The 16,937-nt window shown below is 29.4% G+C and overlaps 1 long non-coding RNA gene across 1 annotated transcript; it reads left to right on the forward strand.

The window, feature by feature from the left end:
• The first annotated feature begins 1,774 nt into the window (after positions 1 to 1,774).
• LOC105115404 (uncharacterized) lies at positions 1,775 to 9,947 on the forward strand. Its single transcript, XR_840334.1, has 3 exons — positions 1,775 to 1,785; positions 8,180 to 8,184; positions 9,791 to 9,947. It is a non-coding gene; the product is annotated as an uncharacterized LOC105115404 (long non-coding RNA).
• The last annotated feature ends 6,990 nt before the right edge of the window (positions 9,948 to 16,937 follow it).

A 16,937-nucleotide genomic window follows, 5' to 3' on the forward strand; every position in this document is an offset into this window, starting at 1 on the left:
TTATATAGATATAATAAGGAAAAACCATAATTTCCCCTTCACTTCTCTTTATAGGGTTGGCCATAGATTAGTACTTAAAAGTGCATTTTTATTAAGGTTTTATATCATTATTTTGCACTTGAAGTATCAATAACTCCTTAACTAAAGCATGTTTTATAATAACAAGTCTGATATCATAATGCATCTTTAATTTATGGTAAATGTTCATCCTAAATGTAGACCTATCACACAAATAAAAGGATTGATTAATGAGTTGAACTATTGAAATTGAAAGGACAAAAAGAGGGTCAAACTTAGAAAAAAGATGCTAGTGCAGTCCAAATTGGAATACTATTCAGTAATTGAGTCATATCTGGAGTTGTAGATCTTAGATTTAGGTCTACTTTATATGGATGGAAAGCTAAGACATAAATCTAAAACTTTCACAAGAAGTCAAGACTTAATTCTGCTGTTTGGAAGTCCAAATCTTTCAACAATGTAGAAGTCTGAATCTGTCCTGTAGCCTAGACATTATTTAGTGTTTAGCCTATATCTCGAGTTGTAGAAGTCAAAATGACCTCAAAAGTTTTTCTTGGAAAGCTAAGATAATTTCTTAGAACTTTTATATGGAAGTTTGGTTTAAATTATGATGTTATCAATGATGTTTTATTCAGACAAGAAGATAAAAATTATCACCAAGTCAAGATATGATCACCCACTCAACAATTAGTCATCAAATCAATAGTTTCAAATTTTGGCTTATAGGAGGCATTTTGCATGCATTTAGGCATCTTGGTTTTTAGATCAAGATCATGCTCTTACTTTCTCTCTTTGTATTTTTGTAATGCTTAAGGTTTGCTTTCATTAATATCTTGTTTATACCTTTCATTTCCTTTCCTTTACTTAGTTAACTTTTATCTTATTTATGTTTTTAAGTTTTGCAAATAACCTGGACATGATAATGATTCATAGGAAGTAAATTTTATTGACGAATTAGTTTATGATCAATTTGAATCTACCATAAGTAAAACAAAGTTTGATGAATATGAAGATTTGCAAATGATTTATTATCAGAAAGAAATCACGGATGAAAAAGGCATTGAAAATATTGATGCGGATCTTTTGTTATGAGTGATAATAGATTTGACATCTGATATTACACCATCGATGATTATTTTCTTGACGAATCCTTACTTTATCTTAGATCAATGTCCTGGTTTGTTAAAAATACCAATTTTCTTGGTTTAGGAGATTTGCTAGCTCATTCGAGTACCCAAGACAAAGAAAAGCTTTTGAACGAAGTGAAAATTTTTTATTGGGATGACCTTAACTTATTCAAATATTATCCTGATCAAATATTTTAAAGATGCATTCCTGACAATGAGGTAAGTAGTGTCATTAAACTTTGTCATTCTGAAGCATGTAGGAATCATTTCTTGTAAAAATAAACAGCTGCAAAAAATTTTCAAAATAGATTTTATTGGATCACCATGTTCACATACACGTATGCATTCTACAAAACTAGTGAAAATTGTCAAAAAGTTGATACTAGCCAAAAATATTTGCTTTATAATTCTCGACTGCATTTATTCCCTAGAAAGCGAAGATCACGATAGAGCAATCTATTTATTGAGAAATATGTGTATGCTTATAGGGCCTTTGATATTGAGAAGAATGCCAATGTTTTTAAGGTAAATGGACGTCGTTTGAAAGTTTACTTTGATAATTTTCCTAATGAATATGAATCCAGTGGTTTGAATGATGCTGTAGATTAATGTTGATTATTTTTTTTCACATTATTTTTGTGTTTCTTTTTTGTGTGATTTTTATTTTGTTAGGCTCTTTCACCCTGGTTAAATGGCGGATAATAGTACTCCGTGACTTAAGTAGGTTTTTTCAGTTTCCCATAATAACTAATATATGTGTATATATTTATGCAATTCTTTGCTCTTTCCCCTTTCTTTGAATCTCTTATCTAATTCTCATTTGAAAATGGATACCATTCTTGAAAAATTGAAAAAGTATTTTACCGCTCTACCTTAAAATGCGATTACAAAAATTTACCTTGCTAGATGCGCAAGATTGAGGTTGTTAATGAATCATGGAATTCCTGAAGATATTCACTGGTTGATTGAAGCAAAGGTCTGATTATCAGGTGAGTCCTCTAATTCTTTCATTTCACACATGCCTAGAACGAGTAAAAGCACTTTTTCAAAGAAATATCATGCAAAACTACTGAAAGTCTATCACAGATATGCTAGATATACTTGTAATCCAACATGTCGTTCTTTAGGAATGATATCTGTAAACTGTGAAAATAAAATATAATTCATTAAAGATGACCTGAGTAAGGAGTCTTTAGATAATATTCTATTGACTCTTGAGACGTATCCTAGTGGAGATGTGCATTGTGCAATTCATGATTTATGGTTACAATTCCATAAAGAACATGATCGACTTAGTGTTAGAAATTTGACTAAAAAAGACCCTATTTGTTGGTTTTTAAGAAAACTGGATGGGAAGCCTATTCTCGACCCATAAAGAGCATTTAAGTCGTTCTTGGATGTAAAACTAAGGGAAGATATGAGCCACAATTACAACTACCTGTACATACACATACTTTTTCAAAAAAATAAAATAAAGAAATAAAGAAAGAGAGATAGAGAGTATGAGACTCCAGCTGGCCTGCATGTAGGCGGTATGATTGCATTTTCAAGTTCTCATCTATAAAATCTTCTCTTTCTTCCCTTCATTTCTACTCAACTCATACATTCAATAGATATAGAAGTGTGAAGAAATGACAGGTTCCTCAAGTCATCATATAAGAAACATTTGTGTTTTTGATGGATTCAGTCTTGAGAAGCAAATAGAGTTTTTAGAAGCAGCAAATCATCTTGGTTAGGTAATAGTTGAGAGAAAGATTCATTTAGTGTATGGGAGAGGCAACCTTAGGTTAACGGGGGAAGTGTCAATAGCTGTATTTTTAGAAGGAAGTCAAGTCTTGGGGGTTGTCCCCAAAGCTTTAGCAAATGGGGACATCATTAGAAAAATAATTGGAGAGGAACTATAGGTCTCCATAATGTCTAATCGAATGAATGCAATGTTTATACATGCTGATGCCTTCATTGCCTTACCAGGTGGTCTGGGCATGTTGGAAGAGATCTTTCATATTTTCTTTTGGACCCAACTGTACATTCACCATAAACCCATAGGTTTGTTAAATGTTAATGGTTTTTAAGATAAATTATTGTCTTTTCTTGATCATGCTGTGGAATAGGAATTTCTAACATCTTCGGTATGACAAATCATAATCTCTGCTACTACTGCTAAATAATTGATTGATCAACTATAATCTTTCACTCTTGTAATTCATTCCTTTATGAGTCATATAAATTGGTCAACTAAGAAAAGTCGTAAGAAGTTTATATTAGATTTGAGCCTGTGTTTATGAATCCTTGTGTCTTTTGGTTTTCTTAATAGTATATTATTTTATTTTGTTATTTCTTATTTTTTTTAAGTGTGTTTCATGTGATGTCTTTTATACTCTATCTTTCTACCTTAGGACATTAAGGACAATGTCTCATTTTGGTTGGGTGAAAAGGATAGTAGTTGATATTATTAAAAAAATTAACTAATTGTGTTTTTTATTTTATAAATCATTTGCAAAGCTGTTGTTATTAGGATGACAGAGTAAATGGGTTCTTTTGTTAAAGTGACTTTTAAGATGTATTTTAGTAAACATTATTAAGACGGTGATTAGTACTTAAAAGTGCATTTTTATCAAGGTTTTATATCATCATTTTGCACTTGAAGTATCAATAACTCCTTAACTAAAGCATGCTTTATAATAATATATCTAATAATATAAGATACCTTTAATTTATGGTAAATGATTATTTTAAATGCAGGCCTATCACATAAATGAAAGGATTGATTGATGAATTTAAGAACTGAAATTGAAAGGACAAAGAGATGGCTGAACTTAAAAAAGAGATGTCGGTGCAATCCAAACCGGAACACTGTTCAGTAATTGGGTCATATCTGGAGCTATAGATCTCAGATTTAGGTCTACTTTATATTGAGTAATAAAAAGAGTTTATACTATATTTATTTGAAATATTATTAGTAAATCCTCTAACTTTGACATTTGTTGTCATCATTATTTAATCTTCATATTGATCTTCCATCTCAAAGCTCTCATCAACTTCTTTATTATTATTATTATTACTACTACTATTACTACTACTATTGTTGTTGTTATTGTATTATTATTGGTTATAATTTATACAATTAACCTCCTTATGGTTCGACCCCGATTTTACCAAGTTATTTATTACTTCGACACTCCTGCACTTGAAAAAAGATATTAATCTTTTGGTTGTGTTAGCCACCCCTTATCTAATTACCCATACATTTTCATTAACAAATGATCATAATTTCATGCCCTCAATCACATACAACACATGAATTTATTTAATTTTAATAATTAATATATTTTTCCCAATTTAAGTCTAACAACCCTACTCTAAAATTCAACATTAAAGCATTAATTCATAATTGAATTTGAAATGAGTAGGATCATGTTTAGAACTCCTTATCTGGTAAAAATCAAGGTCTTAATCTTCAACCAATCAAATTTTTTTACTTTCCGATTTTCTAATGGCAGCCAACCCTCTCTCCTCTTTCTTTATTCCAATTTTCTTTTTAATCTCTTACTTACAAGTGTTTATTTTACCTATAAACCCTTAATCTTGAATGAGTTCTTGGAATTTTGGTGTTCTTCTCTTGATTTGGCAAGAACAAAATAAAAAGCTCCCTTCCTTTTCTTAATATTGTTGCAAATTTTTGATGAGCAAGAGAGAGAGGTATTTATAGCCCATAATTTCTCTTGTTTAGACCCCATTTTCTTTAAGTGTACTACTTTTGCTCCCACATCTTTTCTTCTTATAATTAAGTTATACTTCATTTCATTTCTTATACTGCTACTCCTCACCTTTTTAGATTAGATTTTTTTTTTAATTTAATCCAACTCTCAATATTACTAGGTTAATTTATAATGTTTTGAAATATTATGTCTGGAAATTTATATTTAAAATTTTTTGAATTCTCATTTTTATTTAAATCTATACATGAATTTCTTCACTTTTATTTTTCATTTATTTAGTTTGCAATTTACGTAAACATTTATTTCTCGAGGTATACACATTAACTTCTTAACAAATACATTCAATTTACTATAAACAAATATTCTTGATACTGAAATTATATTGTCACAAAGGCTACACATATTATCATAGAATTGATTACATTATTATTAAATATTTAGCACTAGATTAGTCATTATTGATCCACTCAAAACACCTTCTTTTTCGTTGTTCTCCTTTTACAAGTCCATTGAATTTTGTTTAGGAGCTTTAATACTAATTGTAATACTTTGTAATTTATACATGCAAAAAATAACTTTATTAAGCCTGAAACTCAAAACATTAGGGTACTTTTTTTATATATAGAATACAAGACTAGTATGGTTTAGTCCTTACTTTGATCTCTTTTCATTAAGCTAAATTACAAGGAATCAAGCAACATGCAAATATCATGTTCATTATAATTTTTACTTTTTAATTCTTAAGGATTCTATATATATATATAATTTGATAATCAAAAACTTAGTTTACAAATCATTTCTTTATTAACATATGCATCAGTCACACTTATTAACTTAATCATTCTCATCTTTGTTGTTTACTTCCAATCTATTATTTGAAATCATTCTCAACTTTGTTATTTATGTCCAATCCATTATTTGAACCCTTCACACCAAATTTATATAGATATATTCCATACCATTATCATGTCATCAAATAAACAATTTGTATTCATCGACATGTTAATAGAAAACATTATCCATATAAAAATGAACACCACGAAGACTCATTCTTTTACAAATATAAATGATTTCATATATTTTTTAGTGATTTAATTTTTACATTTAACAATTTAAAATTCTCATTTTTCATACCCTTGGTCATTTAGTGCTAGCTTGTTTTATGACGATTGATTTTAGTTGCCTTATCACCATTTTTAACTTTTCATATTAAATCGCATCATTACCCATTATTAACATGTTTTCACCCCACTAAGTAAAAACATATTCAAGATTTATTTCACCTTTCAGCTTGGTTTTTCATTGCATCACATGATTTAAATATTATTAAATTTATATATATATATATATATATATATATAATCATGTTTTAAAATTTTTAAACAACCATTACTTCTAATATACACAACCTTTATCCATTTGTCTTTTGTGCTATCATATATTCTTATAATAGTTCCTTCCTCTTTAGGAACCTGTAAGGTTATCCTCAAATAGCCCCAAGTTATGCCATATAAGTCATTTTAATCATTTTTTATATGCACTTGATTACATTATCACATTAAATAATAATTTTTTCTATACAAAAAAAAATTCATACAACACAACCCTACTTTATACTTTATTTGGCTTCCTAACATAGTCATGCACTTAATCCTTTTTTATCTCTAAGCAATTATTAATAGATAACATCATCTTTCTTATTATATTGTTTGTCATAATCTAATTTTGGGTTATTTCTCTAAAATCATCTTTTTTCAAAATAAAAATAAAAATAAAAGCTGGCAACGTGGAGAATGCAGGACGGGGAATCAAGCTGCAATTTTTGGAGGAAGTTTAAGGCCTAATTGTACTCCATTATGCCCAAAAATAGAAAAAAAATGCAAATTCAAGGTCAAATTAAATGATGATTTGATGAATTTGCATAAAAATTAAGTCCAGGGACATAATTAAATTTTTAATTGGCCAATTTAATTTAATAATGGGCCAAATTAAATTTTAATTATGTTTAAGAATTAATTTGAGTCCAATTAAAGGATTTAATTAAGTGTAAGAACTTAATTATACTGTAAATGGGTCAAATTAATTTTATGTGGGGCTTAATTGGTGAAAAATTAAGTTTGGGGGCCTAATTTTGGCTGAATTGAGAAGATTGAAATTTTAAGAGATCAAATTTAATTTTTACCAAGTTAATTGGTTGAAATTAGAGGTCAAATTGCAAGAAAATTGAAGTTTAGGGGTCAATTAGGGGCTAAATTGAAGAAATCTGAGACTAGGGATGATATCGCAATAGGCGTGTAACTTTGGGGCTCCAATTAAACTTCATCAAGGCCTTAATTGAAAAATTTTAAGGTCAATTAGGGGTTCGATTAAAAGCAATTGAAAGAGGAAGGACTGAAATGAATTTTGATCGAAAACAGGATTTTGGCACTATTCATCTTCATCTTTAAATCCTTGAAATAGCTGGTCCAGTTACCTACTTTGTAGCTGCATTTAATATACCTAATATCTACCAAATTTGCCAAAACTTGCACGAAACTGATTACCAGACATCCATCTACATCAAGGTATAGTCGGCACCAGCTCACTAGCAAATAAACGGACGTGGCACCACCCCAAAGAGGTCAACTCAGGCAGCCTACAGCTGTAGATTTGACAATTTGACATTGCGCCATGCCTACTGTAAGCCAACAGTTGGGATTCTTTTCATCTGAATCAAAGGCTGAAATTTTTCTCCAGCGTATACAAGATTGCTCTTTTCCATTGCTTATAAATAGAGGTGGATTTGATGGCCGGAAGGGGAGAAAATCAGGTCCAAAATCAGCTAAAAAACCAGTTTTTCTATTGATTTCTATAAATTTTCTTCTTTCTTTCTCTCTCCACCGTGACCTTCAGCCACCACCACCGGTCTTTCCACCATCAGCTCCACCATAGGAAGCCAACTCAACCACCAGCCGACCACTAAGAGCCACCGTCGGTTTCTCTCCCCTCTCTGCAGCCTCTCCTCTGCATTTTTTTCTTCCTTCTTTCTTTCTCTTCCAACTGCAGTCGCTGCAACCAACTCCATCGTCGTTTCCACCGTCAGCTTCAGGTTAACCTCCCCTGCCAGCCAGCCATAACTGCCACGCCAGGTGGTATGCCACCCTTCCCTTGGTCCTTCATCTTCCCTATGGAGTTCCACTATACATGCAATGGGTTATGTTTTTTTTTTTATAAATCTAAAAATTTTCAAAAAAAATCATTTAAAAAAATTATGATTTTCTCATGTGTGTGTGTGTGTGTCTGTATATATATATTACCAATTTTGCATAATATCAGGTTGTGTATTTACACTGTAAAATATAAATCCGGTATTAAAATACCCTGTTTCCTCAGAAATTATAAAAAATTCTAAACATTTTTTAAAAAATATTTTGTTGCATATAACCAAATCCTGAAATTTTTCCAAGCATGTTTTTTATAAAAAAAACAAAATTGCATCTTTTTCATGTTATTTTTTTAAATCCAAAACAGGATATCGTAACTAGTTTATGATTATCCATTAGGATTTGGCCAACATGTCAAAAATCTTTTTTTTTTCAATCCTTTTTTTTTTTAGAATCTATATGTAGATTTTAATATTTGTGAGGTGTAAAATTACACGATAAAGTACACTTTGAGATATTAAAGATACAAGATGTAAATAAATACGATGCTAAAATTCAGACTTTAGAACGGTTAAGATTTAACCCAATAAGAAAGAGACTCCCTCATGAAGGGAGATCTGCTTTGAACCTGAATAAAGACCAACGAATAGAAACTCGACCTAGAAAAATAATCAAACAACAATGCAACTTATCTTAGGTAGGGTGCATTAGGGGTGATGTATCTTTCCCTTGTACAACCAGTCCCTTACTCAGATTCTTGTAGACCATAGGTTCCTAGTGACCATAATATTAGGTGACGACTTCTAAATATTAATCATAATTTTCTGATTAAATCCAAAAAATCTTCCCAACATACAACACCCCTCATCAGGAGGCACAATAGAGAGCCCTCGTTATCGCCAGACGACGTCACGCCCCCTACGACATTGGTCATCCTTCTTATCACTATTTGAATTTGCTAAATTATCTACCCCTCCATGCATTCTCCTTAGGTGATACAATCTTTGTCTTTATCCTTCATAAAGGCTATATATTAATCAATTCAATAATCTATATCATGAACTCAATCATAAAATTCTTATTAATCTAATACTCAAATCCATAATTTACCACTTTTATTAATCTAGTGCTCATGTCTATAAATGAGTTTTACAACTTTAGTTATGATTAAAACACTAGATAGTGTTTTTGGATTTGTTAGGATAAATTTACTAGAATTAGATAATTTTTAATCTTTTATTGGAATTGCTATTGAGTGATGGTTTTAACATTGGAATATATAAGAATGAATATGAACATGAAGATGTGTAAAAGTATAGGATTGTAAGGATTTTTCTTGTGATTGGTTTGAAAATAGTAGTTAAATAAGAATTAAATGAAGTAGTGATGTTAATTGTATTATTGATGAAAATTGAATTATTGGAGGTACAAAGGAGGTTGTGGGGATTGGATAATAGCATGGAGTGACAACATGTGCGTATACTTTAGATGGGTGCTCGACGCCTTGTTTTTTTTATAAATTTAATATAGTTTTTCACTATGAAATTCAAAATTGCTATGTTACAATATGATTGTGAGTTGGTATTGTATTTGATAAGAATATGTGCTAATGAGATTATAAATTGGATTACATACAATGAAAGTATGTGTTAATATGATTGTTAGTTAGATTAGATATAACATGATAGTGTATATAGATTGTATGGACATGGTAAATGTTTGGAATGAAATGAAGTTATATCTGGGAAATGTGATGAAACAATTAAATTAAGTATATAATAAGTGTTATGACATGCATGACGTCGAATAACAGAGCTATCTTTTAGAATTGAAGGGGTTTTGAGTTTAATCATAAAGTTATGATTAGAGGGTTCAAAAGTCACCACCTAGTATTATGGTCATTATAAAACCTATTGGTATGCGAGAGTCAGGGTAAAGGGATTTGTGTAAGGAAAAGACGCATTACTCCTAGTGCACTCTACCTATAGCAAGCTGTATTGTTGATTGATTGTTAATCTAAACCATGTTTTTATTTGTTGGTCTCATTTACAGTTCAAAGCATATCTCTTTTTGGAGGAAGTCTCTACATTATTAGATTGAATCCTAATCGTTCTAAGGTCTTAATTTTAACATTGCATTTATTTTCTATTTTATTTTTAATACTTGAGGGTATACTTTACAATGTAATTTTATACTCATAAATATTAAAGTCTTCAGCTAAATCCTAACACTCCGAACAAAAGACTAATTGTTATGAATTTTTGGTATTTTGACCAAACCCTAATAGATAATCATCAATCGGTTACAATGTCCATTTTGTATTTGTAAAACATGATAAAAATTATGCATGAAAAACTTTAGAATTTGGTTGCATGCACAAAAACAAAACATTTTTTTTTTGAAATGAGGGATTTTTTTATTTTCTTGGATTTTTTAAAATCTTGGAGAAAAATCAAATATTTTTAATATTGGGTATATCTTATAGTGTAAGTCTATGACATGATATTAAACAAAATTATTGGAAAACATGTGATTAACCTACAAATAATTTAAAAAAAGTCTTTGATTTTTTTTTTTGAATGTTTTTTGGCTTTTTATTAGGCTTGTTTTTCTAAACATTAAAATAAAGACGAACTAAAAACTAATGGAAACACATTAAGGTGTGTTTAACAAATATTTTCTTAGTCTAAGGGGCTAGGTTGATCGTGCTCGAGATCTAATCCTAGTCTAGTTAGGTTGGGTTGATTGAATACCAAATAATTTCTTTTTTTTTTTAAAAAAAAAGATAGGTTTGGCTAAGGGTCCAGCCTGCACAACTTAGTCACTAGCCTAACCCAATGACTAAGTTGTGTAGTAAATTATAGAACCTAAATTATAATTCATATTCTTGGTTGTAGTTGCTGGGGGGTCCGATGTAAGACTGGCGGAGACTTTGGTGGAAGAACTATTGGTTGGTGAGACTATTAGAGAGATAGATGGTGCTCTTGTTACTGCTTTGAAGAAGAAGCTCTTCTACTGCTATCATTATTCATAAATGAACTGGAGGAGAGGAGTTGGTGAAGGCGATGTACGATTGTTGGTGTAAGATGCTGATGTTGGTGAAGGCAAAAAGGGCAAGGAGATGGTATGGTGGTGAAGAGGAAATGTGGAAAGGTTGAGTTAAGAGGGACCAAAAAATTGTATGAATGATGGTTTTTTAGCTCTTTTTTCATTTCTGATTTCTTCTTCTCTAATGCATGAAATTCATCTCTATTTATAGAAAATGAGAAAAGGACATCTAATCTTTATTGAGAATAAATATTGGCCTTTGATTCAAATGAAAAAGATCTCAACTATTGGACAATAGTCATCATCACAAACTATGAAATTTAGCTACCAAGGCTAATTGGATCAGCCTCTTTAGAGGGGGTGTCATGGTAACTATAGATGTGACCAGCCGACAAGAATTACACTAGAGTGTAGTACGTTATTGGGCCATGAGAGTAATATCTTGTTTGTCATGTTTGGTAGAGAAATGATGCATTAAATGCCCTTGAAAAGTAGTTACCAAAGTAGGCTTTTGGGTATAAAAGGTTAAAGGTGATGAATAGAAGCCAGATGACAAGTCATCTTACACCTTTTTTTTATAGGTCAAAACAACATCATTTTGTACCAAAACAAATCATTTGGTTAAAATGTTCCATTTATTTAAATAAAATAATGTCATTTTAAGACTTTTAGGGTTTTAATTAGGGATTTGACTAAAATTCAATTTAGTCATTTATTTTTATTTCTTTTAATTGCATCCTTAATTGATGTCAAACTTTCAATCTTATGTGATTCTACCCTTATCAAACTCAAATATCAACCCTTAAGTTCAACACCTTTTCATTTTTATCATTGGTTTTGAATTTATACAAATTGATCTTCAATTGACCATTTAACTTTCAATTTGCTTCAATTTCGCCCTTGTTTTCAACCAAATTAAGTTCTTGAAGTTTAATGCCTTTTAAAAAAGATCATTGGTTGTGAATTTCTTTAATTTGACCTCTAAACTTAATTTTCTTGCAATTCTGTCCTTGATTTCAATTAATTAATTTTGTAAAAATTAAGTTTGGTCCTTTAAAACTCTAATTGATACGACTAAAGGATCGATGTCTTCTCCTAAATGCAGAAGTGTCGAAGTAATAAATAACCCGGCAAGACTGGAGTCGAACCACAAGGAGGTTAATTGTATAAATTATAAATAACAGCAATATAACAACAACAAGAATAGTAGTAGTTGTTGTAGTAATAGTATAATAATAATAATAATAATGAAGAAGAAGAAGAAGAAGAAAATGATGAGAGCTTTGAGATGGAAGATTAATATAAGAATTATGATAACAACAAATGTCAAGGTTAGAAGATCCACTAATAGTATGTCAAATAAGTATAGTATAAACTCTTATTATTCAATTGGAAACCACACATAAAAGAGGCTCTAATCAGATTATATATTGTTAACATGATTACATTAGTTATCTTATTCGAACAATGCTAATACTAGTAAATGTTGTCAGGCATTTATTATTATAACTTATGTTAACAACAAATCAAGTTTTTTTCATAGCACAAGTGTTGGTTCTACCATACGGTTTATGTTATAAAAGTGTCAAGCATTTGTTGTACCAAGTGTTATACAATATAAATCTAAATTAACCATTAAACAAGAAAAGTATTAAAAGTGAATAAGATAACAAATACAAAACACGTTAGTATCAAACATTAAGGTCTATGTTGAATTTACACTATACTTATTCTTACACCATTAGTGTAACCTTTTCACCTTGACATAATAAACTTAACTAAACATAATAAAAGAAAGAAAAATAAATAAACAAAATAAAAACATAAATAAAACAAAAGATAACTAAGTAAAGGAAAAGAAATGAAAAGCATAAACTTTATATTAATAAAAGCAAAACATAAACATTACAAAAAATACAAAGAGACAAAGCAAGAGCACGATCTTGATCTGGAAACCAAGATGCTTAAATACATGGCAAATGCCTTCTTTTATAGGCCAAAATTGAAAATTATTGATTTGATGACTAATTAATGAGAATTGGAACCTTGAGAACATGAAAATTCTAGAAAATTATCTCAGCTTTCTAGGAAAAAAACATTGAGGTCATTTCGATTTCTAGAACTCCAGATATGGACCAAACACTGAACAGTATTCAGGCTGCAGGACAGATTCAGACTTCTTCGTTGTTGCTACAATTTGGACTTGAAAATACCTTTTTAAATCTTAGGCTCTCATGAAAGTTGTAGGCCTACCTTTCCATCCATATAATGTAGACCTAAATCCGAGATCTACAGCTCTAGATATGACCCAATTACCGAACAGTGTTCCAGTTTGGACTGCACTAGCATCTCTTTTTTAAGTTTGGCCATCTCTTTGTCCTTTCAATTTTAGTTCTTAAACTCATCAATCAATCCTTCCATTTATATAATAGGCTTGCATTTAAAATGAACATTTACCCCAAATTAAAGGTATCTTATATTATTAGATATGTTATTATAAAACATGTTTTAGTTAAGGAGTTATTGATACTTCAAGTGCAAAATGATGATATAAAACCTTGATAAAAGTGCACTTTTAGGTACTCATCACTAATATTCTCAATTATGCTTAAATTAGGCTTCCAAACGTATTTTTTCATGAATTAGCTCTTTAACAAAATTAATTTGATCCATTAAAAGTATAATTATATCCTTAGACTTAATTAAGTCTTTTAATTTAACCCAAATTAATTCATAATTAAACCTTTAATTTGACTTATGATTAAATCAAATTGGCCTGTTAAAAATTTAATAGGTCCTTAGACTTGATTGTTATGTAGATTCGCCTATTAATCATTTAATTTAACCTTGAATTTGCATTGTCTCTTTGGTCTTCGGTACAATGGGATACGATTAGGCTTCTAATTTTGTCCAAAGCTCCAGCTTGATTCTTTTATATATTTGAAACCCTTTTTAATATGCTTTTACCAAATTGCTAATTTTTTTTGTTATTATTTTGATTCTTGATTCTTGATTCTTGATTTTTTGATTTTTAAAATGAAAAAGATAAATTTAGGGGGCAACCCAAAAATAGGTTATAACATTAAGTATGGAAGGATACATAGTGGCTAAAGTGTTGAAAAGGTAATAGGCTATGTTGTAGAACTAGTATCCCGGTAATGCAGCTAGCACCCATTAATATGTTAGGTTTGGGAACTAGTTACCTAGTAATGGGTTATATTGTGAAACTAGTATCATGGTAATGGAGTTAGTGCCCTTTAATAGTTTATGTTGTGGAAATAGTTGCCTGGTAATATGATTAGTACCCGAAGATAGGCTAGTGGCATTAGTTTGTTTGTTGATTGGAATGTGCAAATTGATTTAAATGGACTTGTGTGGAGTTAGTATTTTCTAGATGACCAACTTGTCGGACTATTAATAAAATATTGGGTGAAACTCAACTATTAAATAATAGTTGTAAACTGTTGAATTAAGTACTAAATTAATAAAAAAAAATTATGATTAAGTTCATGATATTAATCATTAAAATGATTAATACATAACCTTTGTGAAGGATGAAGATAAAGATTATATCACTTAGAAGAATGCATGAAAATGTAGATAATTTAACAAATTCAAGTAGTGATAAGGACGACCACTATGACAAGGAAGATGATGTTATCATATCAAGGACAACTTGGAGATAAAAAAGGATTAAGTGCATGATTGTGTTGGGAAGTCAAATAAAGTATAAAGTAGGGTTGTATTGTATGGATTTTTTTGTATAGAAAATTTGTGATCAATGTGATAACACAATCAAGTGAATATAAAAATTAATTAAAATGACTTGTATGGCATAACTTAGGGCTATTTAGGGACAATCTTATCTAGTTCTTGATGAGGAAGGAACCGTTATACGAATATATAACAAAAAAGGTCAAATGGACAAACGTTGCGGATAGAAGAATGTAATGATTGTTCAAAATTTTAAAACATAAGTATACAAAGAAAAAGAAATGTAATGACAACTAAGCTGAAAGGTGAAATAAACCTTGAATATGTTTGGGTGCAAATATGTTAACGATAGGGTAATGGTGCTGATATTATATAACAAGTTAAAAATGATGACAATGCAACTAAAATCAAGTTTCGTAAAACAAATCATCGTTAAATAATTAAATGTACGAAGAACAAGAATTTTAAATTGTTAAGTGTAAAACTTAAATCACTGAAAAGTATATGATATCATTTATGTTTGTTACATATAGGTAGAAAAAAACTTCTTTATTGGACGACATACTAAGGGTATAGAAATATATCTATATAAATTTAGCGTGAAGGGTTCAAATAATGGATTGGACATAAATAAAGTTGAGAATAGTTATATTGATTGGTGTGATATATATATATATATATAGTTTATAAAAGGAGATCAAATTATAAGGATTAAACCACAAAAATCTTATATTCTATGAAAAAAACATTACCCTGATTTTCTAAATTCAAGGCTCAAGGAAATTATTTTACGTGTATCAATCTCTAGGATGTTACAATTTAAATACCAAAACCAATATAATTTAATCACATTTCCAATTTCCTTTAAATTTTCTAATTATGGTTAGCCACTAAAATGTTTAACTTTTACAAGATTGGCCTTCAATTTCTCTAATTGAATCCTTAATCATGTGTTACACATCATAATTAATTAATAATTAACACAAATTCATTATTCTCCTAACAAATCACATAAACCCTAAAATCCTAAAATTTAATAATTTTCAATCTCCTAAACAATAACAAGAAAAGAAGTGGATCTAGTTAAAATAGAATAATACTTTACTTATGCTAATTAATCAAATTTGATAGCTTTTTAGAACAATTTCAAGAATTTTCTTCCTTTCTTCCAATTCCAAACTTTCTTTCTCTATACACCCAAACTTCTTATCTGTTTCTACATAAGTTTTTCTCTATTTTGAGTTAGCTTCCCTTAATAGAAATCACCAAAAACCCAATTTTAGCACTAAAATTTGTGAGGAATTGAAGGAAAATGAAGAAAGAAGAGCACAAAATCATGTTTTCCTCTCTTTAATGTTGTCAACTTCTACCTAGGAAAATAGGGAAGAAGATTCTTGCTTACTTTATGAAATTGCCACTATTTAATTGTTCAATATGTTATTCTTATTAAATATTTTATTGTTGGTACTTTTTGCGTATTGATTAAATTTTTATTTCATTTAATTTTTAATGCTAACCGGAAATTTTCACTTCTATTCATTAATATTTTTTCCTCTAAATTTATTATGTTTCATTTTAAAATTATATTACTTAACACATATTTTATAAAATCAAAGTATAATATTTTCTATATAAATTAACTTAGTGATTTTAAGTTTAATGATCAATTACATAACTATCATGTGAGCTTTCTTATTAACATAAATGATCTCTCCATATAGAATACTTAGGTGTATTAATTTAGTGTACATGTCATCTAACAAGTTCTTACATATTAGTTCTAGGTATCCCTTATACCTAAACTTATAAGAACAATTACTTCCATTTAGGAAGGAAAGAACATAATATATAATAGTCTTAACAAATTTAATTGATATCCAGTCTTAATAAAAAAATCGACTAAGAATAATACTTTTATAATAAATTCCTTTGTATAACATTTTTATTTCAAGAACTTTATATTTACTCTAGATTCATTAATCTAATATAAATAACTATTAAAGATAAAAAAAAAAGGCCTTTATTAATAATAAATATATTTTGAATGAACAAAGGTGTCACGTGTAATCAACCAATTGGATATAAAAAAAAAAACGCTAATAACTTTACCTTACTCATGACTCAGTCGACTCAGCCAAAACTTAGTTTGAGTCTTTTTTTTAAAAAAT

The sequence above is a fragment of the Populus euphratica genome, unplaced genomic scaffold (genome assembly GCF_000495115.2).
Source record: "Populus euphratica unplaced genomic scaffold, PopEup_1.0 scaffold694.1, whole genome shotgun sequence".
Lineage (NCBI taxonomy): Eukaryota > Viridiplantae > Streptophyta > Magnoliopsida > Malpighiales > Salicaceae > Populus > Populus euphratica.